Source organism: Dermacentor variabilis, chromosome 3, assembly GCF_050947875.1.
Source record: "Dermacentor variabilis isolate Ectoservices chromosome 3, ASM5094787v1, whole genome shotgun sequence".
Classification (NCBI taxonomy): domain Eukaryota; kingdom Metazoa; phylum Arthropoda; class Arachnida; order Ixodida; family Ixodidae; genus Dermacentor; species Dermacentor variabilis.
In genome coordinates this window covers 162,428,151-162,434,150 of record NC_134570.1, presented here as the reverse complement: position 1 = coordinate 162,434,150, position 6,000 = coordinate 162,428,151, and positions in this window count along the sequence as shown.

Here is a 6,000-nt window from a genome sequence, read left to right as displayed (position 1 = left end):
AACGAAAGTTGGACTCACTCCTGTGAAACCCACCCATCGCTCTGCTTTGCAAGGGGAGAAGCTGTTTTCACAACTCACTCGTGTAGGGAGGCGCTTGTGCGCCGCCAACATCCGCAACGTCACACTTCACATGCGTGGCAGCTTTTCTTTTCTTTTCGTCTATTTGGCTTCAGATCAGTGTTTCCCGGGCGCGTGTTCCCACGCTGGCTCGTTTGCTTTCCTCCATGCGCGTTCTGCTTGTTTATTAACTTAGTGCAAATGACACTGGCGTGTCAAGAATGAGCTATACTTTTGATCTTCAGGCACCCATCCTAACAAAGCACTTGCACGACTAATAACATGACGATGACATTAGGTCTGTCTGCTTAAAATCGGAAGACGAGCTGAAACAGGTAGAACGATCACTGGCTGCGGCCAACGTGCAATTCGCGCTTCGTTCGTCACCAAGGCAGGCGAGTGCACTATTCGGTGGAGGCGATTCGTGCCGCTCTCAACGGGGCACTTTAGTCCGCGGATTACATTGATCTAAATAGGAATAAGATCTGAACGAGTGCTACTAAACGGCAATTCTTGAATCGCAATTGATTTTGTCTGTGCTTAACCCAGATAGGCTATATATGTTTGATTCGGATGAACCTCAATCGCTAATGAAATTAGAGTAGATTGAAGGCCCTGAACACTGGTGTTTAAAGGTTGAACGTTCCACTACTTGCACATGGCTGGCTGTGCCGGTTTGTGTGGGCGGTGGAAATAATTTATGCATAGGTAGTGCTAATTATACCGCATCGAGCGGTTTAAATTTGTTCCCTTGTCGCTTATAATTTTGGTGCTGCAAAAACGAAAAAATCAGATTGTTATCTAAATGACATTAAGGTGCGCTTCTCTCTTGACGCGTAAGTCAACGACATAATCATTTATTTAACTTTTTGTAACGATGCAGCTGGGTCAACTTCGAAAAATCACTTACCGGAACAGAGATAAGCCGACTCCGAAAGAACAAGAACCAGTCCTTGCATGGCTCATTGAGTATCCTTTACAACGCACAGAATAATTATATTTGCACGCGTAATGCGAAGGTTGTGGGATCGTTCCCCACCTGTGGCAAATTGTTTTTTAATCTACTTTCATTTCCATGAATTTATCGTTTCGTTATTTCATTTATTAAGCACAAGTAATTCCCCCTATGTTGCCCTTGGTGTCAGTGTTTCTTGGCTTCTTATGATACGACTAATTTCGCAATTATAACTTACAGCTAGCATTACGCTAGCACAAAGTGGATCTGTCAGTTGTCTTTTGATATACTTGCCTGGGTAAATGGCTTTAGCTTTCTTTAAATCCGCTCGGGTCAATGCGTGAGGGGTTGGATCAGAGCAGCGTTGCACTGTTTGCCTGAGGCTGACCTAGGTTTGCATAAGCAATTGAGTACAGCTAATTGAGCCTCAAGCAGCAGCTTTCAGCTTGTCTCAAAGAATCAGGGGCACACCTGGAAGGTTAGTGGGGGATACATTTTTCACGCAACCTTAAATGTTTGTTGTAAAGCTGGTATGTCACGCCATCTCCTATAGCGTCTTGTCTTGCTGTATTTCTCACTCAGGATTCCTGCCTGCCTCCTTGCCCAGCCACACATCTGCAGTATGGCAAGCCATTCATAGTCCTCCTGCATCTGCTAGCCACAAGTTTCACCGTGGATCTGCAGCTCAAGTTGACTGTGAGCTTTTCTTTTATGAATTCAAAGCAGATTGTCAAAACTGAACATAAGGTATTTCCACTGCTTAAAAATTACACGTTATGTTGCTGCTCATGTCTTACGATTCGTTTTTTATCGTTGTTTCTACTAGGAAGTTCATCAAACGAGCTCATTTCGTCAACAAATGTGGCTGCTGTGCGGAAGAGAATCGTGGAACTAGAGAGTGAGCTGCAAAGCAGGAAACGAAGATTGTCTATTTGCCTGCGACAGAAGAATGCTGCAGTCCAACAAAAAAAACCTCCCGAAGAGGTAGAGTCGCCACTTTTAGGAAATGACCTGCTGCAATGCATGGGAACTGCTACAATGCTTGGTACACCATGGTCAACTGCTACTATCGAAAAGCGGTTGAAGATCAGGCTCACATATGGACCTAGCGGTTACAACGCCGTTCGAGTGATTGGGACACCACTGCCATCTGAATGCTTCAGAGACACCTAGAAAACTTCCAGTTTTTGCCTGGTGTACACCATGGAATCTTACCGTCCCTTTCTGTCAAAGTGAGTATGCTTGGTAGGGAAGGGCTTCTTTCTTAGTAATTTAACCTGCTTCAGTAGTAAGGCTCACAGCCAGTATGAAAAGTAACTTCAAGCACTGTCACTTGTTTCGTGGAATGAGGGAATATATGCAATGGTAGCTGTTTCCTCATAGGCTACTGCGTTTTTTTTTACTGGGTACGTTTTTGTTTTAATGCTTGCATAGTATTCCTCACTCACTGACCTGGAGAGGCAAAGGAGAAGTGTTGGCCTACAAATTAATCTTCAGAAAACTAAAGTAATGTTTAACAGTCTCGGAAGAGAACTGCAATTTACAATAGGCAGCGAGGCACAGGAAGTGGTAAGGGAGTACATATACTTCGGGCTGGTAGTGACGGCGAATCCGGATCATGAGACGGAAATAATCAGAAGAATAAGAATGGACTGGGGTGCGTTTGGCAGGGTCTCTCAGATCATGAACAGCAGGTTTCCATTATCCCTCAAGGGAAAGGTGTATGACAGCTGTGTCTTATCAGTACTCACGTATGGGGCAGAAACATGGAGGCTAACCAAAAAGGTTCTACGTAAATTGAGAACGATGCAACGAGCTATGGAAAGAAGAATGATGGGTGTAACGTTAAGGGATATGAAAAGAGCAGATTGGGTGAGGGAACAAACGCGAGTTAATGACATCTTAGTTGAAATCAAGAAAGAGAAATGTGGCATGGGCAGGACATGTAATGAGGAGGGAAGATAACCGATGGTCATTAAGGGTTACGGACTGGATTCCAAGGGAAGGGAAGCGTAGCAGGGGGCGGCAGAAAGTTAGCTGGGCGGATGAGATTAAGAAGTTTGCAGGGACAACATGGCCACAATTAGTACATGACCGGGGTTGTTGGAGAAGTATGGAAGAGGCCTTTGCCCTGCAGCGGGCGTAACCAGGCTGATGATGATGATGATGATGATGATGATGATGATAGTATTCCTTACCATGTGACGTACAAAGTTTAGATGTTTTCTTATATGTGGCTGGTCAACCTCAATGAGGGCTACGAGCGGCATGCAGTCCTGATATTGGACGAAATGCAACTTGCGTCGGGACTGGATTGAGACCTAGGAAATGGAACAGTGATTAGGAAACCAACTATTCCCTTGGATGAAGTTGAGAGTATGACGGAAGCCCGTCTGGTCGGGATGATGCATAGTTAAATGGAAGAGGTCCGGACACCGACCAAAAATGGTTTAAAATAGTTATTTACGTTTCGTCTCCCCCACGGGAGCCTTGTTCACAATGAAAGAAGCGGCAGAGCTGGCGCCCCTTTTTATGTGCGTCTCAAAACATGATTAAAGCACCTGGCATACATGGGCGCCAGATTGCCTTCGTTGCGATTAAGAGTGTGCGCCGTGGTTTGGATGATTAGGGACTCAAGATAAAGACGCGAAGAATGATTTTGTTCCTTGGCAATCACACGAGATTTCTCACAGTTAATCTTATGTGATGTGGCTGCGCAATGTTCGGCCAAGGCATTCGATGCAACGTGTCGTTTCTGGACGTCATTCATGTGTTGCTTAAGTCTTGTTTTGAAGTTGCCGGTTTCACCGACGTAGACATACCGACGGTCCCCACACGGAATGACATACACCACGCCTGGGAACTTGTCCTTTTCCAAAGGGTCTTTCACATGCACGAGCTCGTGTCTAAGTTTCAGGGAGGGCACGTGCGCAGCCTGCACGTCATATGACCGCAGGACGCGTGCAAGAGTCTCGCTTATGCCGGGGACGTACGGAATTGAAGCCCGTCTTTTGGGGGGTCCAGGCTGGGTGGGTGCTGTGCGAGCCAGCTGGCGCCCTACTGAGTCAATGACGTACTCAGGGTATCCACAAGCCATTAATTCCCTCCGCACAAGTGCATTGTCCGCCATGTGGTCTTCCGCTGTTGTGCACACGTTTTTTGCCCGACGAAGAAGAGAGCCGACAACAGACCTCGTTTGCGAAGCAGGGTGCACCGATCTGTAGTTTAGGTAGCGGCCCGTGTGAGTGTGCTTCCTAAACACCTTGAATAACAGGTTTGGCCCTTCTCGCTGCACGAGGGTGTCCAAGAACGGCAGTTGCCCTTCAGATTCCACTTCAACGGTGAACTTGATTGCTGCTTGTATATTGTTTAGGCGAGCCGTGAAAGGGTCAAGGTTTTTCCTTTGCAAAATACTGAAACAGTTGTCGACATATCTGAGGAAGTCTTTAGGTGCCGGTGTAAACGAGGAGAACGCTTGAGCTTCGATAGCCTCCATTGTTAGGTTAGCTACTGTGACGGAAATCGACGCACCCATTGCTGCTCCGTGTACTTGCCGATAAAATTTCTTCTATATTTAAACATTCTATATTTATATTCTACATTTAAGCCCATATATTAAACACAATGATCAGACGAAGCACAAAGGCAGCTTTGGGCCTTCCGGACCACGCGGCCACCGCAAGGCTAGACGCCTTAGGCATGCATAACACGATCGAGGAGCTCTAAAACGCTCACCACACAGCCCGATTCCGTCGTCTCTCGCTAACCCCGGCTGGCCGCACAGTCCTCCGGAAGCTCAATCTCGAGGTTATCCGCGAGGTTACAGAGTAGATGACGATTCCGCGAAAGATCAGGGGGCATAATAATACCCCACCTCTACCCCGCAACATGGACCCCGAATTCCATCAGGGCCGTCGGCAGGCCCGTAGTGAAGCCATTTGGCGACGCTACGGCTCGCAAGATGGAGTGGTCTACACAGACGCAGCCAGACACCCTCGCGGCGACCTCATGACCGCGGTGGTAGCGGATCACAACGGACGATTGACTGAACATACAACAATCACGGCTGGCCGAGTGGTGGAAGCGGAGGAAACCGCGATTACCATGGCCATGCGAATACCGTCATCAGTGACAGCAAGCAGGCCATCGGCAATTTCGTCCGTGGTAGAATTTCCAAACAGGCGTACTATATCGTCACATGACGCCCCCTAAGCTGCTTGAAAACCCTCGTGTGGACCCCCGCTCACGCGGCTGTGCCCGGCAACGCATCGGCTCACAGTTTGGCTCGAGATCTCGCGCGCCGAGCCTCGTCCGCGGATGCGGACGGCGTGAATGAGGAGGAGAGACATGGGCAACCCTGCGAGACTTATCAAATAGCCCGTCGGTATCGCTTGAGGCGTCATGCGCTCCCACCTCCGGCCAAGCAACTCGACAAAATGCAAGCGGTCGCGTTTCGGCGCATTCAGACAAACACTTACCCACACCCAAAATACATTAACAAAATCACAGGTGGCAAGGAAAGAAACCAATGTAGGCTATGTTCAGAAACAGGAACACTCACACACATAATGCGGGAATGCGCCTCGCTCCCGTTCGCTCATCCCCCCGTCAGCGAGACTGACTGGACAGCCTGGCTCAGTTCCGGGGACGTTGACCGACAGCTTGAACTGGTGGACTGGGCGGAAAAAGCCAAGCAGGCCCAGGGCCTTACTTGAGCCCAAACCCTCAGCCACGTCCCGCCATTACACTTCCCCCTTTCAATAAAGTTTATCACCACCACCACCATACGAAGTAAGCCTAAGCAATGTAAAAACGTTTGTCGAGCTCGACTCTAAGCTGGAGCTCAACATTGCGCCTTACCTTAAGTTTCCTTCTCTTGACCCCAGCCATTACGAAAAAATGAAAGTTGGTTTTTGTTATCGCTCTTTAACCATGACACAACAGCTGCATTACGCCTTCTAGTTCAAAGGTAGGCCGTGCGAGAGGGC